General features: G+C 49.8%; 1 protein-coding gene and 1 long non-coding RNA gene across 1 annotated transcript; both read left to right on the top strand.

Annotated features, from left to right (window-relative positions):
* LOC143793520 (uncharacterized) overlaps positions 1-23099 on the top strand; it is a 349323-nt gene that overhangs the window by 127590 nt on the left and 198634 nt on the right.
* On the top strand, positions 3597-15296 carry LOC143793588 (uncharacterized). Its single transcript, XR_013220158.1, has 5 exons — positions 3597-3723; positions 4699-4783; positions 14143-14285; positions 14387-14537; positions 14714-15296. It is a non-coding gene; the product is annotated as an uncharacterized LOC143793588 (long non-coding RNA).

The following is a 23099-nucleotide window of genomic DNA, read 5'->3' as shown; positions in this document are numbered from 1 at the left end:
GGAGATTTAAATTCTCACCTTCTACCTTGTTTTACAGTACCCGATAACAGTTGTTATTTTGGTTAGATTTTCCAAAAAATTAGGAAGCCTGGTGGAAGAGGCCAGGGGCGGTCGTTGCCAGCTGGTACTGATGGGGTGGTGGTGGTGGAGCATCTGGTGGTAGTGGCAAAAGCAAAATAGCACCTAAGGCTGGAGGTGTTGAGCCAGCGTCATCGTCTGGCTACACAAGGCCTCGAAGGCTCCCTTATCTGGGAGTAGGAAAACGGCTTTTAAAGCCGGAGCAGCAGGAAAAAGTTTTGGCTTTCCTTGCTGACTCAGCCTCTAGCTCTTTCGCCTCCTCTTCAGAAAGTTCCAAATATAAAAGCAGCGAGTCTTCAGTGGATGCTCCCGGTCAGGAACAAGACTTTTCCTTGTGTCCTTCACCCAAACCAAAAGTGAAGGATGCGTCAGGCGACACTACAGGTTACTCCATGGAGCTCTTTACACATACCGTGCCTGGGTTAGAAAGGGAAATTGTACACTCCCAATTACAAGAAGAATCGGACATGGAGTGCACTGATGCACAGCCACAGCTAGATTATTATGCTGTTCCATTGACTCAGACCACTACATTGCCCTCGCAGTGTACTGAGGAACAATCTGACCCTGAGGAAACTATGGTGCCCTGTCCCGAACGCTATAGCACCTTACACGGTGACACAGAGGAAGGTGCATAGGACATTGAAGAGGAGTTGATAGATGACCCAGTTGTTGACCCAGATTGGCAGCCATTGGGGGAAGAGGGTGCCGCTGCCAGTAGCTCAGAAGCGGAGGAGGATGATCCGCAGCAGCCATCTACATCACAACTGCTGTCATCTGGCAGGCCCGTATCAGGCCAAAAACGTTTGTCAAAAACAAAAACAGTTTTAGGACAGCGGGGCCATCCGGTGAAAGTAGCACAGCGTGCAATGCCTGAAAAGGTATTCTATGGTAGGAAGTGTGTAGTGTGGCAATTTTTTAACCAACATCCGAATCATCAGTCAAAAGTTATCTGTAAGAAATGCTCAAAGACCTTTAGCAGAGGGAAGAATCTTAAAAATTTAAATACAACGTGCATGCTTAGACATTTAACCAGCATGCACTTGCAAGCCTGGACTAACTACCAAACGTCCTGTACCGTTGGTGCACCTGCTCAGAATGAAGGTAGTCAGCAACTCTACATTGCTTCCCTCACTGTAAGCCCACCGGTTAGGACAACACCAGCCACAAATGTGGAGGTATCGTCGCAAGGCCAAAGCAGTCAGGGAATCACAAGGTTATTGGTAGGAAACACTGTATGTAGGCCAACATCAAGAATACCGTCACCAACCCTCTCTCAATCCGCCATGTCCACCGCCAACACCGCTAGTTCCACCATATGCAGCTCTCCAGTCCAGCTCTCCCTACAAGAGACTCTCGTTAGGAAAAGAAAGCACTCATCCTCTCATCCGCGTACACAGGGTTTGAATGCCCACATTGCTATACTAATGTCGCTAGAGATGATGCCCTATCGGTTGGTTGAAAGCGAAGCTTTCAAAGACCTGATGGCCTACACAGTACCACGCTATGACCTACCCAGTCAGCACTTCTTTGCAAGAAAAGCCATCCCAGCCCTCCATCAGCATGTCAAAGACCGCATTGTCCATGCACTGAGGCAATCAGTCAGTGGAAAGGTGCACCTCACAACAGATGCATGGACCAGTAGGCATGGCCAGGGACGTTATGTGTCCATCACGGCGCACTGGGTTAATGTGGTGGATGCAGGGTCCACAGGGAACAGCCATAGTGGGACAGTTCTGCCTAGCCCACGGTCTAGGAAACAGTTGGCTGTAGGCGTTCGCCACCCCTCCTCCTCCTCCACCTCCTCCAGAAGCGAAAGCTCGTCCACAGAGCACAGTCGCACGACCACTCCATCCGCAGCTGCCAGTGTTGCACACGAGGTCAGGTCCGCCATCAGGGCATTACAGGCATTACTACAGTATGGGGCCCGGTGGTCAGAGGCAAAAAGAGGGGGCCCGAACACGCTGGCAGCTCACTCCACTCGGGCCCCACTCTCTTTGTTTCTGTTCATCGGGCCCATAGACATTTTGTTCTGTTCTGCTGAACGCCCGATGCATAACAAAACTGTGGTGATTTAAAGATACACCTACAGTGTTGTTAATGCATCAGGCGGACGTAAATGGGCACTGTCCCTTTAAGTTGACACCGGCCCGGGGCATCATGGTCCTGTCGTCACGCTGCTCGTGCTCGCACTTCCTCATTCCGAGCAGAGCAGCCGGCATGTGGTGTGCCAGGTGTTGGCAGGCTGACGAAGTTGGCTGAGGAGGAGGGGAGGCGGCGGGCTGTCAGGCAGGCAGAGTAAAGTTAGGAGACTGCGGCCAGTCTCTGAGTCTCGTGAGCAGATGAGGCTTCAGCTGGCTGCGCCTGGCAGCATGTGGCTGATGAGGGAAGGCGAGTGGTGACTGGGGGCTGCATCCAACAGGGTTCAGGGGGAGGATAGTGGGGACTGCCAGTCCCCACTAGCCTACCCCCTGGGCCCTGCAGCCCCCAGTCCCCACTAGCCTCCCCCCTGGGCCTTGCAGCCCCCAGTCCCCACTAGCCTCCCCCCTGGGCCCTACAGTCCCCACTAACCTACCCCTGGGCCCTGCAGCCCCCACTAGCCTCCCTCCTGGGACCTGCAGCCCCCAGTCCCCACTAGCCTCCCCCCGGGCCCTGCAGCCCCCAATCCTCACTAGCCTACCCCTGTGCCCCCAGTCCCCACCAGCCTCCCCCTGGGCCCTGCAGCCTCCAGTCCCCACTAGTCTCCCCCCAGGCCCTGCAGCCCCCAATCCCCACTAGCCTACCCCTGGGCCCTGCAATCCCCACTAGCCTCCCCCTGGGCCCTGCAGCCCCCAGTCCCCATCAGCCTCCCCCCTGGGCCCTGCAGCCCCAGTCCCCACTAGCCTCCCGCCTGGGCCCTGCAGCCCCCAATCCTCACTAGCCTACCCCTGGGCCCTTCAGTCCCCACTAGCCTCCCCCCTGGGCCCTGCAGCCCATACTAGCCTCCCCCCTGGGCCCTGCAGCCCCCAGTCCCCACTAGCCTTCCCCCTGGGCCCTGCAGTCCCCACTAGCCTCCCCCCTGGGCCCTGCAGTCCCCACTAGCCTCCCACTGGGCCCTGCAGCCCCCAGTCCCCACTAGCCTCCCCCTGGGTGCTGCAGTCCCCACTAGCCTCCCCCCTGGGTGCTGCAGCCCCTAGTCCCCACTAACCTCCCCCCTGGGCCCTGCAGCCCCACTAGCCTCCACCCTGGGCCCTGAAGCCCCCAGTCCCCACTAGCCTCCCCTCTGAGCTCTGCAGCCCCAACTAGCCTCCCCCTGGGCCCTACAATCCCCAGTCCCCACTAGCCTCCCCCTGGGCCCTGTAGCCCCCAGTCCCCACTAGCCTCCCCCTGGGCCCTGCAGCCCCCAGTCCCCACTAGCCTCCCCCTGGGCCCTGCAACCCCCACTAGTTTCTCCCTGGGCCCTGTTGGATGTGGCAGCCAGTCATGGACTGGGGCCGCATCCAACAGGGCCCAAGGGAAGCTGCTCAGTGGAGTTAAGGGAGGCTAGTAGGGAAGGGTGCTAAGGGGAGTGTGCATCAAGCAGGTGGAGATTGCTAGGGTGAGTCTGCGTCCTGCAGGTTGAATCTGTTGTGGGGAGTCCGCGTTCCATTGGTGGAGGCTGCTAAGGTGAATCTGCATTCCGCTGGAGGAATCTGCTGTGGGGAGGCTGTGGAGACGGCGAGGACAACCAGGGCTAGTCGACGATCGCGTTTCAAGAGGGTGCCAACATCTGCGAACATTTAGCAAACAAGAATAGTTGACAATTGTAAAGAGTTGTGGAATTAATGGTGCTATAAAAGTAAGTAAAATAAATAATAATAATTTGTATTTATATAGCGCCAACATATTCCACAGCTCTTTACATTTTAGAGGGGATTTGTACAGACAATAGACATTACAGCATAACAATAAACACAAATCAAAATACCAAAAGGAATGAGGGTCCTGCTGCTCGCAAGTTTACAATCTATGAGGAAAAGGGGAAACACGAGAGGTGGATGGTAACAATGGCTTTAGTTATTTGGACCAGCCATAGTGTAAGGCTCGGGTGTTCATGTAAAGCTGCATGAACCAGGTAACTGCCTAAGTATGTAACAGTACAGACACAGAGGCTATTAACTGCATAAAGTATATGAGAACATGATGCAGGGAACCTGATTATGGTTTGCTTTTTTGAATGGGCCACACAGGCATAGTTAGGTTAATGCGTTGAGGCGGTAGGCCAGTCTGAACAAATGCGTTTTTAGGGAACGCTTAAAACTGTGGGGATTAATCGTATCTGTAATCTTATCTAATCGTATCTGTAATCTGTAACTTGTATGTAACCCCTTCTCATGTACAGCACCATGGAATCAATGGTGCTATATAAATACATAATAATAATAGTATTAACCTGGGTAGTAAATAAATGTGGTGATCACCCCTTTCCTGTTGACTACTTTTTATTTTTTATACAATCACTTTGAGCTAAGTTTTGAGGTGTATTTATGTTCTAGAATTTATAGATTTTTAATAAATACCCATAAAGATTTTTTTTATATTTGCATAATTGGTGATTATATATGCAATAATATACACTGTTTCCATTTATTTGGTGGGCAGGCTGAGGCGGCAGCGGTGGGCAGACTGAGGTGACCATTAGATTCTTCTTGACTGGGTGTTGGGCGCCAGTGGCAACATCAGCTGTGTGAGTAAATAACAAGTCCATGTATTCGTTTGTCCACTTTTTCAGTACGTGACTGTGTGATACAATCATTCCTTCCCCCTCCCCCTTTCACTCCCCAACAGCAATGTATATATGTTAGGGTACTGTCACACAGTCACACTTTGGACGCTACGACGGCACGATCCGTGACGTCGCAGCGTCGTATGAGTATCGCTCCAGCGTCGTAGACTGCGGTCACACGTTGCAATCACGGCGCTGGAGCGATGCCGAAGTCCCCGGGTAACCAGGGTAAACATCGGGTTACTAAGCGCAGGGCCGCGCTTAGTAACCCGATGTTTACCCTGGTTACCAGCGTAAACGTAAAAAAAACAAACAGTACATACTTACATTCCGGTGTCTGTCCCCGGCGTTCTGCTTCTCTCCACTGTGTAAGCAGCAGAGCCGGAAAGCACAGCGGTGACATCAGACGTCACCGCTGTGCTCGCTTTCCGGCTTGCCGGCGCTCACAGTGCAGAGAAGCTGAGACGCCGGAGGACAGACACCGGAATGTGAGTATGTACTGTTTTTTTTTTTTTTACTTTTACGCTGGTAACCACGGTAAACATCGGGTTACTAAGCGCGGCCCTGCGCTTAGTTACTCGATGTTTACCCTGGTTACAAGCGAACACATCGCTGGATCGCTGTCACACACAACGATCCAGCGATGTCAGCGGGTGATCAAGCGACGAAAGAAAGTTCCAAACGATCTGCTACGACGTACGATTCTCAGCAGGATCCCTGATCGCTGCTGCGTGTCAGACACAGCGATATCGTATGGATATCGCTGGCACGTCACGGATCGTACCGTCGTAGCGATCAAAGTGTGACTGTGTGACAGTACCCTTACTGGATGATCCTGACCGGCTGCAAAACCTAATGCCCAGATACAACATCAGGCAGCAGCTCAGGATCATCCAGTAACTTATAAGTTTTGGTTGGGACGTGGCGTGGAGATTTATTGATGCAAGTGAGTATTTATGATTGGGAAGCATCTTTATTATTATGGCAGCGTAATTTTCGAAAGGGAGAAATCGGTCTGCGCTCACACAGCAGTGCATGGATCGGGCGCGGATCTTCTAACCAGCATCCTCATGCATGCTGTGAGGCTGCTGAGTTCAGGTCAGGAGACCCGCGGCCCGTCCCAAGTGCAGACCGATATTCACCAGCGGTTCCTTTAGTCAGATTCCTCTAGTTAGATCCAGAGTCTACCTTGTCATGGTGGTAGGCTTAAAAAATCTTTTGGTCAAAACAAAAGCTGATGGCTATGTATGTGATATGGTGTTAATGTGTGGCGAGGCGAGGACGAGGTGCAGAAGTGGAGTTTTTCCAAGAGAGGGCAGAGGGACTGTGGAAGGTTCGATGGGTGGAGGCGGAGCTATGGTGGAGGTGGAACTGGGGGTGGAGTCTGGGCAGAGTTTGAGGGGGGCCCCAAAATTTTGACAGTATGGGGCCCTGAAATTCCTAGTGGCAGCCCTGCATGAGGTGTCCCATTATCGAACAGCTAGTGGTAAGCGTCAGCAGGCTGTGTTACATATGAAGTGTTTGAGCGACAACAGACACACCGCGGAAATACTGGCCGAGTACTTGCAGCAACAAACTCAGTCATGGCTGGGCAGTGTACATCTTGAGGCAGGCAAGGTAGTCAGTGATAACTGAAGGAATTTTATGGCTGCCATAGCCCTTTCAGAACTGAAACACATTCCTTGCCTGGCTCATACCTTGAACCTGGTGGTGCAGTGCTTCCTCAAAAATTATCCGGAGTTACCAGCCCTGCTCCTGAAGGTGCGAAGACTTTGCTCGCACATCCGCCGGTCGCTCGTACACTCCAGCCGTATGCTGAACCATCAGCGATCGCTGAATCTTCCCCAGTAGAGTTGAGCGACTTTTACTTTTTTCGGATCGAGTCGGGTTTCGCGAAACCCGACTTTGTCAAAAGTCGGGTCGGGTGAAATTGGCCAATTATTGCGTAAAGTCAGGGGCCAACTGAAACACGAAACCCAATGCAAATCAATGGGGAATCAAAGTCGGCAGTGAGTGGAGGAAAGGAAAACACCAACAGTGCCCATTTTAATGCCAAAAACATCAATTCTTATTACTGAAGCTTGTCAATCTTAATTTACTTTATAATAATAGTTAGGCATTGAAAACTGGGGGTCATTTGGCTAAAGTTGTGGGGGTAGGGCTGGTTCAAGTTTTTCATGGGCCCAGGAAACGCGGAATACGTCACGGCGGTGGAGCAGGGAGAGGTAAGTATTTCAACTTTGCAAGTGCTGTGATCCTGAGCAAGCAGTGGGGGCCACTCACTGGCACTGGCACAGGGCCCCTCATAGTCCGGCGGTGTGTTTGCACGGCTGGGGCACCTCCCACCGGCAGCGACACTTTTGCGTACTATCAGGGGCCCTGTGCCAGTGACGTTGCCAACAAGTATGACCCCCCCACCTGATGAAGGAACCTGCGCTTTCATCTGCACCTTCCTCTTTGTCCCCGTGTAAGGTGGTATAGTATGCGGGAAGGGGAACCTGACTTTCAGCAGGGTCAGATTGTGGCTGTGTCGAGTGCAAGGGGAATGTAGTGGTCTGGGTCAATGTACCAGCAAACTCATCTAGCAGTGCCTGAGCAATGGGCAGGATGAGGAGGAAACACAGATATAGGCCCAAATAATAAAGTAGGCTAAATGCAGTTCAAATGTGGTAAAAGGACTAAACAGGCGGCATTGCTTTGTTCAGTGGAGGACAACTATAATGAGAGGCTGACACAGTGAGTAGGCCCAAATAAGTAAGTAGGCTAAATGTCTGCCAAATTTTTTTTTCATAAATAAACAGGTGGCATAGCTAGGTACAGGGGTGGGCTCCTCTGCTGAGTAGCAGACAGTGGTAGTAGGCGCAAAGTATTAACTGGTGTAAATGGAGGCCAGGGCCCCTGTATATTTTAACTATCATCTGTCATTTCAACAAATTTGGATTGGCAGTGCTATTGAAGGATTTAACAGCACAGATTACACAGTGGTGGAGCAGGGAGAGGTAAGTATTGCAAGTGGTAGAGCACGGTTCGAGCTGGGGGGAACACTCTCGCATGGGCGGTGGTACTGGCACAGGGCCCCTCATATTATGACGGTGTGTCTGACATTGGTTGTGCACCACCACCGTCAGAGACACTTCATTGTACTATGAGGGACCCTGTGCCAGTGCCGTCGCCCAAGAGTGGGCACACCCACCTGTCCAGGCAAATGGCACTCGCATGGGTGCTTGCGCCAGGTGGTGACCACGGCCCTGTGGGGGGAGTCAGCCCATTTAGGGAGGTATAAAAATGGACTATGGTGGACATTCAGCAGCTGCAAATGGCGGAATTTGAGAAGTCAGTAAGAGGAGGCCAAAAGCAAGACATTTTTTAGGCAAGCTACGTGTCAGCAGGGGAAGGTGGAGCAAAATAATTAGAAATCCATGATTGGTTCATTTTAATGAAGGTTAGATCATCAACATTTCGGGGAACCAGACGAGTCCTTTTTTTCTATCAGTATTGAACCAGCAGCACTGAAGACTCTTTTTGATAGCACACTAGCAGCTGTAATGCATATTCTGCCAATTCAGGCCAGGTGTCTATTTTAGATGCCCAGTAATCAAAGGTGAATGACCTGTTAGCAGAGCACAGCGGTGACGTCACCTCTGTGCTCTGCTTTACTGCCGGCGCTGACACATTCAGTGCAGGAAGTTCTCGGCAGCAGCGCGTAACCCTGTGGACGCCGGGGGACGTGACAGACATCAGAAGGTGAGTATGTAGTGTTTTTTTTTTTACTTTTACAATGGTAACCAGGGTAAATATCGGGTTACTAAGTGTGGCCCTGCACTTAGTAACCCGATATTTACCCTGGTTACAAGTGAACACATCGCTGGATCGGCGTCACACACACCAATCCAGCGATGACAGCGGGTGATCAAGCGACGAAATAAAGTTCTGGACTTCTAGCTCCGACCAGCGATATTACAGCAGGATCCAGATCGCTGCTGCGTGTCAAACACAACGAGATCGCTATCCAGGACGCTGCAACGTCACGGATCGTCGTCGTTCTCGCTGCAAAGTCGCTTAGTGTGAAGGTACATTAAGTTGTATCCTTCTAGCCTTGTATTCCAATCATGTGTATCATCCCACCAAGTTTCAGTGATTCCAATGACATCATATTTCTTTTCCTGTGTTAGTAGTTCCAATTCTCCTTGTTTGTTGCCCATGCTTTGTGCATTCGTATAGAAACATTTTAGTTTGTGATTGGTTTATCTTACTTCAATATTTTTATTATTTAGATTTTTTTGTCTTTGTTCTTCCTTTCCACTTCTAATAGCAGAGTCCTCAATACTATTTTTCAGGTATATGACCTTTCCTGGCCTTTTGCTTCCCTTCCCACATTGTTCTAGTTTAAAGCTCTCCTGATGATTGTAGCAAGGCGACTTCCAAACACATGTTTTCCAGTCTTCGTAAGGTGCACCCCATCTCTAGCAAGCAGTCCATCATATAGGTCAGAGGTGTCAAACTGCATTCCTCGAGGGCCGCCAACAGGTCATGTTTTCAGGATTTCCTTGTATTGCACAGGTGATAATTTAATCACCTGCACAGAATGATTCCAGCACCTTGTGGAATGCTAAGGAAATCCCGAAAACATGACCTGTTGGCGGCCCTCGAGGAATGCAGTTTGACACCTCTGATATAGGTAATTCACTCCGTGATCCAGAAATCCAAATTCTTGCTGATGGCACCACCGACATAGCCAGTTGTTCACCTGCAGAATCTTATTCCACCTCCTTGCTCCATGGCCATCCACCGGAAAGATGGATGAGAAGACCACCTGAGCTCCCAGTTCTTTCACTTTCTTACCTAAGCTTTCAAAGTCACTGCAGCTGCAACGGCCAAAATCCAGTGTTCTTTGAGCCCGCGGAGACTCTTCACTTATCCCAGAATGGACTGGGAATATGCAAATTCTCTCCTCCGGACTCCTCCCCTAGTTTACCGATGTCCTCCTTTCAGCTGCCAAAATCCAGTATATGTGTGTGTAAGTGTGTGCCATGTACATGTGTGTGGATAAGTGTGTGCATCTACATGTGTGTATAAGTGTGTGCCGTGTACATGTGTGTATAAGTGTGTATTGTCTACGTGTGTGTGTATAAGTGTGTGCCATGTACATGTGAGTGGATAAATGTGTGCCATGTATGTGTGTGCCGTGTACGTGTGTGTATAAGTGTGTGTGTCACGTACATGCTTCTCAGCACATGGCTTGGAGTTGCGCCTGCAAGGATTAGGCCATGTTCACACATTGCAGTTTTTACCACGGAACCGCAGCGATTTTGCCGCTGCGGGTCCGCTGCAGTTTTCATTGCGTTTACATTTACATGTAAACCTATGGAAACCGCAAACCGCTGTGCACATGCTGTGGGAAAAACCGCGCAGAAACGCAGCGGTTAAAAACCCGCAGCATGTCACTTCTTTGTGCAGAACTGCAGCGGTTCTGCACCCATAGACCTCCATTGTGAGGGTCAAACCCGCAGTAAAACCCGCAGATCAAAAAATATCTGTGGGTTTTATGCGGTTATGGGTGGAGAAACCGCTGCAGCAGGAAGTGCGGGGAAGTGGGAGGAAGTGCGTGGGTGGAAGTGCGTGGGCGGAGTGTGGTCCTGGATTCCGAAGAGACTGTCAGTGCAGCGCCCCCACTGCCGCAGGGCCGAGGGGTACCCGGTACCGGGCCTCTGAGTCTCTGCTCTGGGGTTGTCACGGTGGCTAGACCCGGTCCGTGGCCCTGCCTGCGCTGGGGCGTGCAGTGTGTAAAAGGTGGTGGTGAATGGTGGTGGTGCGGTGCAGTAAATAACGAGGACACCAGGTTGTAGTCTCTTTACCTCTTTACTGAAGATCTCTCGGTCTCAGTCCGGAATCCAGATCACCAGGCTGCGCAAGTCCGGCCGGTCCAATGGCACCTCCAGAGTTCTCTTCGCAGGTGGAAATCTGTGCCTTCCTGCTAGCGCTATGTGTTGTGGTCCTCCCCTGCTGTGCTTACTGAAAGTCCCCACAACTGTTGTGTCTGCTTCTCATGTTCCCTCACAACTCGATTAGATGATGTTCTGCTAATCCTCCGTCCCTCCCGGTGGTTTGGTTGGGACGCACCCGTATGACGGGTAGGCTCGGAGCTCTTCAAGGACCCTAGAGTCGCCCCTCTCCACAGGTTGCCCCCTATGTCTTCTTAGGTGATTTAAGTGAGACAGCCCGCCTATGACTGACTGTCCTGCCGTTGGTTTGAAGTATTGCTTGGAGCTAGATATATAAATACTTCCTCGGCGTTCCGGCCACCGGTTGTGCGCCTCAGTAAGATGTTGCCTCGGTCTTACAGCATGACTCCTACTGGTATTCTCCTTGTTGCTTTGATCTCGTTTCTCACTCAGCACAATATATCTCGCTTCTGATCCTTTCTTAGGGCACCGCCGCTATGCTGAGCAGGCACGGTCCCGTGACGTTCTTCCTCGTTGCCAGGCCTCTGTCAGGGTCCCAAACCTGACAGGGACCCTACCGAATCTTCCCCCGCAACACCCGCTGCCACTAGGTGTTGCCTGGTTCCAACCCAGTCAGCTTTCTCCTCTAACTTCCTGCCTGACCCCCAGTTTACCCACACTGGTGAGGAGTGGCCTAATGAATAGCACCCTTAGCTCCCCCTGGAGGCCCGACTGTGAAATGTATTGGTGTATGTGATACCTGGTCAGATGAACTCCTTCAGTGCCATCAGACGTACCATAGCTCCCCATAGTGGCGGAGCCACAGTACTGCAATGACCAGGACTCTGGGGCGCTGCATCAGCATGGAGGCATATCGTCGCATGGGGATCGATGTCGGTCGTTTGATAGATTTGGTATGTATGTGTGTGTGTCTGTCTATGTGTCTGTGTGTGTGTCTGTGTATGTGTGTGTGTCTGTGTGTGTGTCTGTGTATGTGTGTGAAGTCTGTGTGTGTGTGTGTCCCCATGTGATGATAGTGCCACCATTGTGCTAAGTCGCCGTATGGGATTACTACTCCCATCCCGTATTAGGATGGGAGAGTTGTCCTTATGTCCGGCGACTTAGCACAAGTGTAAGTAACACAAAACACAAACACACACAATACACATACAATAAACGTAACATACATGACACACAGTACATATAACATAGAGTATATACTCACCATACAGCACATACAGGTACGCGAAGCCCTCGCCCCTAGGGAAAAAGTCCCCAAAAAATAAACCAAATCCATACTCCCTGTCCGCAGAATCCAAAAATCGAGTGTCCCACGCCGATCCCCTGCTCTCCGGCGATACAGTGCCAGGAGCGAAGCTCCTAGCAGTGTATCGTGTACTGTTCCGGAGTTCAATGGCGCCGGAGTCTCTATTTACGGCACTACAGGTGCGTGTGAACTTTCCCACGCTGTAGTGCCGTAAACCGAAAGTACCGGGGTCAATGACCGCCGGTAAACTCTCGCGCATGCGCAGTAACACACCGACAGGTGCCGGAGCACCTGTCAGTGTGTTGCAGCAGCCGTGGAGAGCAGACACATCTCCGGATGTGTCTGTTCTCCATGGCAGATCGTCGTGGGACACTCGTTATGGGATTTCTGCGGACAGGGCCAGGGAGTATAAATTTGGTTTGTTTTTTTATTTCTGTTGCAGGTCGAGGGTCTTCAGATCGATTAAGAGTGCAATAAAGGAATTGTCAAAAAGTGTGTGTCATTATTTCATTAAAATATTTTTTCTAGTGTCTGTTTTTTTTTAAAAAAAACCTTTAATAGGATTAGTAATGGATAGGCGTCTTATTGACGCCTCTCCATTATTAACCGGGGTTAATGCCACCTTCCAATTGCCAGGTGGCATTAACCCCTCATTACCCCATATCCCACCGCTACACGGGAGTGGGAAGAGAGGGGCTAAGTGCCGGAATTGGCGCATCTTTTAGATGCGCCTTTTCTGGGGCGGCTGCGGGCTTCTATTTGTAGCCGGGGGGGGGGGGGGAGCAAATATCCATGGCCCCTTTCCTAGGCTATGAATATAAGCCCACGGCTGTCTGCGTAGCCTTTCTGGCCTAAAAATATAGGGGGACCCCAACACTTTTTTTGAGGGGCTCTCCCTTTATTTCTGAGCCAGAAAGGCTACGCAGCCAGCTGTGGACTTCATATTCATGGCCTGGGAACAGCCAGGGGTATTTTAACCCTTTCCCAGGCCAAAAATATTGGCCCACAGCTGTCTGCCTAGCCTTTCTGGCCTAAAAATATAGGGGGACCCTATGCATTTTTTTTTCGGGGCCCTTTATTTTTTTTGTGCCAGAAAGGCTATGCAGACAGCTGTGGGTTAATATTCATAGCCTGGGAACAGCCAGGGGTATTTTAACCCCTTCCCGGGCCACAAATATTGGCCCACGGCTGGATGCCTAGCCTTTCTGGATTAAAAATATAGGGGGACCCTATGTAATTTTTTTTTTGTTGGTCCCCTTATATATATTTTTTTCCTTTAAATAGGATTATGAATTTGTGTCTTATTGACGCCTCTCCATTATTAACCGGGCTTAATGCCACCTTAAAATAGCAAGGTGGCATTAACCCCTCATTACCCCATATCCCACTGCTACACGGGAGTGGGAAGAGAGGGGCTAAGTGCCGGAATTGGCACATCATTTTGATGTGCCTTTTCTGGGGCGGCTGCGGCCTTCTATTTGTAGCCAGGGGGGGGCAAATATCCATGGCCCCTTTCCTAGGCTATGAATATAAGCCCACGGCTGTCTGCGTAGCCTTTCTGGCCTAAAAGTATAGGGGGACCCCAAAACTTTTTTTGTTAGGGCTCTCCCTTTATTTCTGATCCAGAAAGGCTAAGCAGATAGCTGTGGGCTTCATATTCATGGCCTGGGAACAGCCAGGGTTATTTTAACCCCTTCCCGGGCCACAAATATTGGCCCACGGCTGTCTGCCTAGCCTTTCTGGACTAAAAATATAGGGGGACAAAAACACTGTTATTAGTGTTGGTGTAGAGATTAGGGTTATGGTTTTGAAAGCTTGAGTGTAGAGTGTCTTGCAGGTTGCAAACAAGCAGTGGCACCGGCAATCCCGAGCTTATCGTGAGCCCACCCAGCAACACATGTTGCCGCACGGCCTGCTCAGGATTGACGGCGCCAGAGCTTGTTTTTAAACAACGGCACAAGAACGTGTTTATTGGTGTTTGTGTTTTTAGTTTGTCCTTGGGTTCATGTAGGGGTTCTTTTTGAAATATATTCCAACTTTTGAAAACCATTTCTGTAACATTACTTGGTCATTCTATAGAGTATGAAATGACACTATTGTATTCATTGTAGGTTCGTGATTATCCGGCCCTGTGGGACCCTTCTGATGAGTCGTACAAAGATAAATATTTTTTGGGAGCTAGCCTGGACAAAAATCGTGCGTGACATGTTCTCGGAATGGGACAACTATCCTGGGGCAACACAACAGCAAATTTGTAATTATAATTAAATTTAGTTAGCAAACATTGATTTTATTAAAAATCTACTTTGTTTAGATCTCTAAAAAATCGTTGTTTTTTTTAATTTTTTTTTGTAGATAAAGATGTGAAGCAACGGTGGCGCTCCATTAGGGACAGATTCAATAAATTCATAAATACCTGCGCTAGGAGTGGCTCGTCACCGAGTAAACAAACCTTCCCATTTAGCGAAGAGCTCCAATTCCTTGTCACCAGCCGGACATTGCGAAGGTAATTTACAATCCACTCCACAAGATTATTTATATATAATATGTGGTGATAATGCATGACTTACATGAAAACACACGTTTTCACTACACAAGCAAAATAGTGGACCTAAATGTTGAAGTAGCAGCCTATTTGCTGCATGTAAAAATTTTATTAATGTTCTGTTTTTCCCCCCACAGGACGGAAGGAAACATGTCAGCAGCTGATGTGCATGAAAGCGACACTGAGGATGGAGCAGGCAGTTCCTCTGGAGCGGGAGGGACCATCTCTCCATCCATTACCACAGCTTCTGCTGCATCCACATCCGCTTCAGCAGCTGCTGAAGCATCTGGTTCCCCAGAAGCTGTGAGAGTGGAGAAGAGAGCTGCCTATCTGGTGGCAACAGAGAAAAGAAAAAAAAAAGCAAAGAAGAACAATGATGACCAAACAGTGCAAATTGCCATGGACACCCTTGATTTATTTAAAAAATCTTCTTGCGACGACCATTGCGATTGTTTTGCATTGACTGTTGCAAGGAAGACCCGCTCACTGCCACCGGATAGGCAGTCTCTTTTTATGTCTATGGTCCAGATGTCCCTCACTGCTCTGGAGGACCCTGCTCCAATTGTGCCATATAACGAGGTTCTGATGGGGGTGTTGGGACTGTTCAGGCCCCGCCATAGAACACCGGACCCACCTGCAAGACCACAGTATCTGTGCAGCAGTCAACAAGGCAGTTATGCAGAGAGAGGAAGTTCTCAGCAACTGGGACCAAGTTCTCACAACGAGGCTACAAATTATGTGTATTCTCCCGATTACACATATCTTCATTAAAATGACAATGGGCTAAAGCTCCAGTTGCACGTTGCCTTTGCAAGGGGCTGTTTAATTTCTTTCAAATTGAAAAATCAATTATAAAATCTACAAATATTTTGTGTTTGGTAAAATAAAGTTTTTTTCAAAAATTATTCTCCGGTTTTTAGACAATTGTGACAAGGCCTCTGTGTCTGACGCTGTCCTGGGTATAAGGGCACTCGATTATTGGTTTGGGGGTTGTATTACTGTTATGTGTTCACTGCAGTATGAGATATAGAATAGTTAATTTATGAAAACACCCCCCTTTTTTTTGAGCTACAAAGAAACAAAAGAAATTAAGCCAAAAACATTTTTTTATTTAAATTACAACCAAAATTTTTTTGGGGGGGTTACATGACAAAAATTTTCTTTAAACACAATTGTGTTGATTGTTGTCGATTCTGATTCTTCGGGATCTTGACTTGTTTTCACAACAGTTTGCAGCAATGTCGGCAACTTTGTTTGGAGGGTCAGTGTAGATTCATCCTTCTCTGCTGGTCAGGCTGCCCAACACCAGCACAGGAGTATTGCTAGTGCACGGCACCTTCAGGACTCATGAAGTAGTCAGTGAAGGATTCTCTCACACGCACACCCGAGTTGGATGGCCTGCCCAGACACCCGTTGACCACTGGATTAAATACTGGCTGCTGGTACTCCACATCTACAGCAGTGTTGTACTCACGAGCATAGTTGTGGAGTACACAGCAAGCCTTTATCACAGCATCAACGGTGTCTGTGTCCAACTGAATGGCAGTGTGAAAGATCCTCCACTGACTAGTCATGATCCCAAAGGTGCATTCCACATATCTGCGTGCACGACTCAGCCGATAATTAAAAATCCTCCGTCGGGCATCCAGTCCCCTTCGTGGGTATGGGCGCAGCAGGGTTGTCATTAAAGGAAACGCCTCATCCGATACCATCACAAAGGGTACTGGATGTGTGGAACCCGGCAAAGGTCTTGGGGCTGGGAGCGTTCCGCCATCTTGAAGAATTTGCATCCCAATCTGTGACTTTCGCAACACCCGAGAATCCCCAGTACTACCATAGGCACCAACATCAATGGCAACAAATTTGTAATGGGCATCAGCCACCGCCATCAGGACCACTGAAAAATACTTCTTATAATTAAAGAAGCGTGATCCTGATCGTGGGGGCTGCTGGACCCTAACATGTTTACCATCAACTGCACCTATGCAGTTTGGGAAATTGGCCACAGACTGAAAGCCTGCTGCAACCTGCAGCCAAGACTCCTCGGTGGGGGAAGGCATCACCATGGGCTGCAACTTCTGCCAGATGACGGTACATGTACACCTCACAATGTTAGAGATGGTAGATTTACCAACTCTAAATTGGAGGTGCAGTGATGTATAGCTCTCTCCTGTGGCCAAAAATCTGCAAAGAAACAAAAAAGAATATTAGAAGTGTCACACAAAAATTTAATTAAAACATGTCACAAGTTAAGGCCGCTATAATATGCGTCCAGTACCATTCATGTGTTATGTTCAGCATTCAATAATGCTGGCATTAACACCCGGCACAACACAAAGGGTGTAAACAAACTAAAAAAAGGCCTGATGGGACTTGTGCACACACACATGCGAGATATGACCGAGTTTTGCATGGTAATCCCCGGACCTGCTGCATGCACTCCGTTGTGGAGCGTGCGGCTCAATGTATTGGTATGTGGGTGCACACTCCGCTCCACAGTGCAGGCAGCAGGGCCGGGGATTACCATGCAACACTCGGCCGTATCTCACGTGTGTGTGTGTGTGTGTGTATGTGTGCTCCCCGTCCAACAAGAGGGGTGGGTGTGTGGGCGTGTGCGCAGCGCCCCAGAGTCCTGGTCGTTGCAGTAATGTCGCTCTGCCACTAAGGGGAGTGATGTTACGTCTGATTGCACTAAAGGAGTTCACCTAACCAGGTAACACTCACACTACACTTCACACTCCGGCCACCAGGGGGGGGTGGTTCTATCTAGTAGGCCACTCCTCACACTCTGGTAAAACTGGGGGTTGGACAGGAAGACAGGGAGAAGCAACTGGGAAGAGCTAGTGAGAGGACCTGTCAGGGATGGGATCCTGACAGAGTCCTAAGAAAGGACAAAAAGTGAGAAAACGGGAATACAGCAAAGAGGCTATAGGACCAGAAGGAGTTGTGCTTTAAGATCGAGGCAACATCCTTCTGAGGCGCAAACAGTCGGTGGCCGGAACGCCGAGAAAGTAAGAGACTTTAAGCATTACTTCAAACCACGGCAGGACAGCCAATTATAGGTTGGCTGTCTCACTTAAACACCTAAGCAGACAATGGAGGCAGCTGTGGGAGAGGGGCAACTCTAGAGTCCCAGAAGAACTCCAGGCCTACCCCGTCATACGGGTGCGTCCTAACCATATCATCTGGGGGACGGAGAGGATGAACATCAGAGACAGAATCAGTTGTGAGGACTATCATGGGGTGCTCAGCAAGGAAGGACTACAACACACAGGCGCTAGAAGGTAGACACTGATTCCCACCTGCGAAGGGAACTCCGGATGTGCCGTTGGACCGGCCGGTCTCAGCCAGCCCTGTTAACAGTGCTCTGGATTGGGTACCTCCAAACCTTCAGTAAAAAGGTAAAGAGACTGCAACCTGGTGTCCTCGTTATTGATTGCGCCTTTCACCACACACCGAACTGTTATTTCTTTACTGGACGCCCCTTAGCAGGGTCACGGGCCGGGGTCTAGCCACCATGACATCGACAGAGCCAATAGAGAGAGACCCGGTATGGAGTACGCTGTGGCCCTGGCTGTGGGGTCGCTCCAACTTGGCGTCACGAACAGGATCTACTTAAGCCCGAGGATCGGGTCATGTGTGCCTTGGAACTGTGATTGAATTGTGCTTAGACTGTGCTTTATTGAAAAGACTGTGTATTGCCGCTTGCCGCCACAAATTCGCCATTGCCGCGCCGAGGGGAGGAGCCATAGCTTAGTGGGCGGAGCCGGTCGAAAAGAGCGCGGAGCGAGAAGGCGCGGTGAAGTGCCGACTCCGGGAAAGGAACGGCCATGACAGGTCCCGGAGGAGCGGAGGCGGCGGCCGCAGCCGAGGAGGCACTTCCAGATCCCGCAGTAGCCGCAGCCGCGGGTCCGGTATCCCCGCCAGAAGCCGCGGGGCTTGCCGCTCCCATCGGCCAGCCGGACATTGCTGCAGCTACAACAGCCATAATGCCCTCTATGCCGTACCTACCAGGAGCCGCCTGGCTCCCGCGATACTCTGGAGAATCCCATACGTTCACTGACTTTAAAGAAGGGATCTGCAGCCTGCTTGAGTTCTATCCCCTGACAGAGCCTCAGAAGGTCCATATGGTAACCGGACAACTCTTTGGCGCGGCTTTGAGAGAAGTGAAGTCCTGGCTGCCGCGGATAAGAAAACTGTACAGCAGGTTTTTGCAAAGCTAAAAACCACCTTTGACACCCGCACTGCTACGGAAATTAAATTGACATTCTATGGGTGCAAACAGAGGCCGCAGGATAGCTTACGGGACTATGCCCTTAACCTTCAGGAGGCACTGCGGGCCATCAAGCAGAGTGACCCCAGCAGCATGCAAGATGAAGATAAACTCCTGAAAGAGCGGTTCATCGAGGGGCTCCTGTGCAATCACCAAAGAGCCCAGCTACACTTCCTAGCCATGCAGAATCCAGATTTGACTTTTGTGCAGTTCAAAGACAAAGTCCTCCAAGCGCTACCAGAGCGAGAGCCCAGCCGTACTGTCCTCCCCAGGCGTCAAGCCCTCACGTACCACCAGGAGGTGGCGCCGGAAGCACCTGTCTCCGCTGAGGCCGATGCCCAGATTCTGGACGACGACTCCCCCGCAGGACTACGCCTCCAGATGCAGGAGCTGACCAAGAGCGTTGCTGCCCTAGCCCGGACCGTCCAGTCCCTACAGGAGACTCCTAAGGAAAAGGTCCAGCTGGCTTCCGGACCGGAGGATGTCCCCTGGCAGCGACAGAGGAGGGTTCCGTCGACCAGAGGCCGAGACGACGACCGCTTTCATCGGGATGGACGACCCATTTGTCGCCGCTGCCACCAAGTGGGCCATCTTGCAAGGTACTGTCATTTAAACGAGCAACCCCTGGGGCAAAGGGCCAACCTCCAGGAGTAGGACGATCGGGCCCACAGAATTGGAGAGCCAAGCACATTGGGGGGCGACCAGTTCTCCCCATCGTGGTCGACGGCATCCCTATGAACGCCTTGTTGGACACTGGTTCCCAGGTGACGACTATGCCCTACATCCTCTATAAGCGTTATTGGGAGGACACTGACATCACCCGTGGCCCAGATGATGACTTCACCATAATAGCTAGTAATGGTCAGCCACTGCCACAAGTGGGGTATAAAGAGGTCACCATTAAAGTGGGGCGGGTGGAGTTAGAGGCCCAGGGAATGGTCATTGTTGATATCGACCGCCGTGAATGTAATCCCATGATGACTCTCGGTACTAATGTCATAGAAAATTGTCTTGCAGAAGTTATTGTCTTGTTGCAGCAGGTAGCCGAAACAGCTGGTTACAGTGAACAACGTGCCTTACAGAAAGAAATCAGAGCTCTGATGCAGAGACAGCAGGTGGAGTTGACTGGTGGTGAGATTGGCCTGGTCACAGTGAGTGATTCAAACCCCATTGCGATACCCCCCAGGAGTGAAATGTTAATATGGTGTCGGGCAGCTATAGGCCTCAGGGGTAAAGACTATCAGTCCCTGGTCGAACCTGTGTACTCAAGTAATAGGCCTACCCTCCTGACAGCCAGAGGGGTGGTTGACGTCCGCAAGGGGAGGGTGCCAGTCCGTATTCTCAACTGTGGGGAGGAAGAGGTCCACCTAACCAAATACGTCACACTTGCTAAACTGTTAGCTGTTAACAATAACGCAATACAGGCACCCGGGACCTTGGTTCCGCCCAGTCCGGCGGAAGACAATGGCTCTGCAGGGCAGTCGAAGGATTGGTGTCGGGAACTACACGTGGGCATTGACTCTACCCCACCTCACCAGAAACAGGGGGCCTACAGGGTAGTTCAGGAGTATGAGCGGATATTTAGCAAGCATCCCCTGGATTTCGGGCAGGTAAAAGGGATTCAACACCGTATTCCCACAGGAGATCACCCGCCCATAAAAGAGAGGTACCGTCCTGTACCCCCAGCTCATTATCAGTGTGCCAAAGACATGTTGCGAGAGATGAAGGAGGCTGGGGTAGTAAGAGACAGTTGTAGCCCCTGGGCAGCTCCATTAGTTCTCGTTAGGAAGAAAGATGGCACCATGAGGATGTGTGTGGATTACAGGCAATTGAACCGCATTACACATAAGGATGCATATCCCCTGCCCAGGATAGAGGAGTCCTTGGCTGCCTTAAAGTCCGCTAACTACTTCTCTACCTTAGATCTCACCAGTGGGTACTGGCAGGTTCCCGTGGCAGAGGCGGACAAGGAAAAGACGGCCTTCACGACGCCGATGGGTCTCTGCGAGTTCAACTACAGTTAGGTCCATATACACTCACCGGCCACTTTATTAGGTACACCTGTCCAACTTCTTGTTAACACTTAATTTCTAATCAGCCAATCACATGGCGGCAACTCAGTGCATTTAGGCATGTATACATGGTCAAGACAATCTCCTGCAGTTCAAACCGAGCATTAGTATGGGGAAGAAAGGTGATTTGAGTGCCTTTGAACGTGGCATGGTTGTTGGTGCCAGAAGGGCTGGTCTGAGTATTTCAGAAACTGCTGATCTACTGGGATTTTCACGCACAACCATCTCTAGGGTTTACAGAGAATGGTCCGAAAAAGAAAAAAAATCCAGTGAGCGGCAGTTCTGTGGGCGGAAATGCCTTGTTGATGCCAGAGGTCAGAGGAGAATGGGCAGACTGGTTCGAGCTGATAGAAAGGCAACAGTGACTCAAATCGCCACCCGTTACAACCAAGGTAGGCCTAAGAGCATCTCTGAACGCACAGTGCGTCGAACTTTGAGACAGATGGGCTACAGCAGCAGAAGACCACACCGGGTACCACTCCTTTCAGCTAAGAACAGGAAACTGAGGCTACAATTTGTACAAGCTCATCGAAATTGGACAGTAGAAGATTGGAAAAACGTTGCTTGGTCTGATGAGTCTCGATTTCTGCTGCGACATTCGGATGGTAGGGTCAGAATTTGGCGTAAACAACATAAAAGCATGGATCCATCCTGCCTTGTATGGAGCATCTTTGGGATGTGCAGCCGACAAATCTGCGGCAACTGTGTGATGCCATCATGTCAATATGGACCAAAATCTCTGAGGAATGCTTCCAGCACCTTGTTGAATCTATGCCACGAAGAATTGAGGCAGTTCTGAAGGCAAAAGGGGGTCCAACCCGTTACTAGCATGGTGTACCTAATAAAGTGGCCGGTGAGTGTATATTTGGACAGAGACAACATTTTTCTAGTTTTGGTTATAGACATTACCACAATGAATTTTAAACAAAACAATTCAGATGCAGTTGAAGTTCAGACTTTCAGCTTTCATTTGAGGGTATCCACATTAAAATCGGATGAAGGGTTTAAGAGTTTCAGCTCCTTAACATGTGCGATCCTGTTTTTAAAAGGACCAAAAGTAATTGGACAGATTCAATAATTTTAAATAAAATGTTCATTTTTAGTACTTGGTTGAAAACCCTTGGCTGGCAATGGCTGCCTGAAGTCTTGAACTCATGGACATCACCAGATGCTGTGTTTCCTCCTTTTTGATGCTCTGCCAGGCCTTCACTGCGGTGGTTTTCAGTTGCTGTTTGTTTGTGGGCCTTTCTGTCTGAAGTTTAGTCTTTAACAAGTGAAATGCTGCTCAGTTTGGTTGAGATCAGGTGACTGACTTGGCCATTCAAGAATATTCCACTTCTTTGATTTAATTAACTCCTGGGTTGCTTTGGCTTCATGTTTTGGGTCATTGTCCATCTGTAGGATGAAACGACGACCAATCAGTTTGGCTGCATTTGGCTGGATCTGAGCACACAGTATGGCGGCTCTGAAGACCTCAGAATTCATTCCTGTGTCACATCATCAATAAACACTAGTGACCCAGTGCCACTGGCAGCCATGCATGCCCAAGCCATCACACTGCCTCCGCCGTGTTTTACAGATGATGTGGTATGCTTTGGATCATGAGCTGTACCGCGCCTTCCCCATACATTTCTCTTTCCATCATTCTGGTAGAGGTTGATCATGGTTTCATCTGTCCAAAGAATGTTCTTCCAGAACTGTGCTGGCTTTTTTAGATGTTTTATAGCAAAGTCCAGTCTAGCCTTTTTATTCTTGATGCTTATGAGTGGCTGCACCGTGCAGTGAACCCTCTGTATTTCCTTTCATGCAGTCTTCTCTTTATGGTAGATTTGGATATTGATACGCTGACCTCCTGGAGAGTGTTGGTCACTTGCTTGGCTGTTGTAAAGGGGTTTCTCTTCACCATGGAGATTATTCTTCTATCCTCCACCACTGTTGTCTTCCGTGGGCGCCCAGGTCTTTTTGCATTGATGAGTTCACCAGTGCTTTCTTTCTTTCTCAGGATGTACCAAACTGTAGATTTTGCCACTCCTAATATTGTAGCAATTTCTCGGCTTGTTTTTTTTCTGTTTTCGCAGCTTAAGGATGGCTTGTTTCACTTGCATGGAGAGCTCCTTTGACCGCATGTTTACTTCACAGCAAAACCTTCCAAATGCAAGCACCACACCTCAAATCAAC

The sequence above is a fragment of the Ranitomeya variabilis genome, chromosome 1, assembly GCF_051348905.1.
Source record: "Ranitomeya variabilis isolate aRanVar5 chromosome 1, aRanVar5.hap1, whole genome shotgun sequence".
NCBI lineage: Eukaryota > Metazoa > Chordata > Amphibia > Anura > Dendrobatidae > Ranitomeya > Ranitomeya variabilis.
The sequence above is the reverse complement of the archived record's forward strand: the minus strand, read 5'-3'. Positions and strand labels throughout refer to the sequence as shown.